This window comes from Alligator sinensis, unplaced genomic scaffold, assembly GCF_000455745.1.
Source record: "Alligator sinensis unplaced genomic scaffold, ASM45574v1 scaffold186_1, whole genome shotgun sequence".
Classification (NCBI taxonomy): domain Eukaryota; kingdom Metazoa; phylum Chordata; order Crocodylia; family Alligatoridae; genus Alligator; species Alligator sinensis.
The window spans coordinates 125,825-127,061 of record NW_005842904.1 but is presented as its reverse complement, the minus strand read 5'-3'; the positions used below and the strand labels follow the sequence as shown (position 1 = coordinate 127,061).

The 1,237-nt window shown below is 42.4% G+C and overlaps 1 pseudogene; it reads left to right on the top strand.

Annotated features, from left to right (window-relative positions):
* Positions 1–346, top strand: part of LOC102380517 — a 1,639-nt pseudogene extending 1,293 nt beyond the window's left edge.
* The last annotated feature ends 891 nt before the right edge of the window (positions 347–1,237 follow it).

Here is a 1,237-nt window from a genome sequence, read left to right as displayed (position 1 = left end):
ACTCTTTCCTGCCATGCAGAGGGTTGGACTCAATGCTCTATTGAGGTCCCTTCTGACCCTAACATCTATGAATCTATGAATCACTATCATCTTCATTATGGTGCCCTTCATGCTCATCCTTATGTCCTATGCCTGTATTCTGCAAACCATCCTCAACATACCATCAGCTGAGAGTAGGAGAAAAACCTTCTCCACCTGCTCCTCCCACCTCATCGTAGTCACTCTGTTTTATGGATCTGGCATTGTGACTTACCTAAAGCCCAAATCCTTTACCATAACATTGTCTATAAATATTGCAATATTGCATACTTTAGTCATATATTGGGTTATTTCAACCACCAGGTAGTCAAGGATCTACCCCAAAAGTGAAAGATGGTCTATGAAAAAGCTCCTCTGAAATCAGCCAAGTATTATACCGTGATGCCTATTTATCATGCTATAATATAAAATAAAAATTGTATATATGTGTAAGTATGTGTGTAATTAGACAGCTAATAGCCTTAAAATTGAACTTAAGTGACATTAATAGGCCTAGAGGAAAGCCAGTAACAGAGGAGAGAAACAAATTTGTGAAAAATTATGGAAGTAGCTATGTGGTGGCATATTCTTCTCATAGGTAATTTATTCTCGTGCCAAAGGAGAAGCCGGGAGTGTTGGATTTTAGCCTGCAACATTTTTGTTGCTAGTATGGCTGAAGCAGCCTGAAGACAAAAAGAGAGGCTATGAGAGATGTGGTGAGTGTCACAAAAGTAGTCCAGTGCAGACATGGAGAGAAGGTCCCAGGATGGACAGAGAGAAAAGGAGTAGTCCCCAGGGGCACGTCCACACATACAGGCACTTGCAGCAGTTCAAATAGGAGTGGCACAAATTTTTGCTTGGGATTTTTGCCACAGTAGATGTTCCTCGACATGCACTTTAGTGTGGGACAAGTTTTGTGACTTGGGAAAAAATGACTCTGCCCAGCTCCTCTCAGATCTGCAGGCAGGAGGAGCTAGAGCCTGGTGCTGGCCCCAGCAGTATAAAAACTTGCCCTGTGCTGGCCCCAACAATATAAAAGCTCAGGGCTACGTACTGTCAAGAGCTTCTGAAGCTCTCATGCCATGATCCACTGGTGACCTCAGCTGGTGGCTCCTCCATGGAGCGTTCTTGGTATTTTGAATAGTAACAAGTATTGAACATCTTTATGCACATGATCTTTATCGGTTGATCTACTAGAAAATTGCAGTGAGTGCTTTAA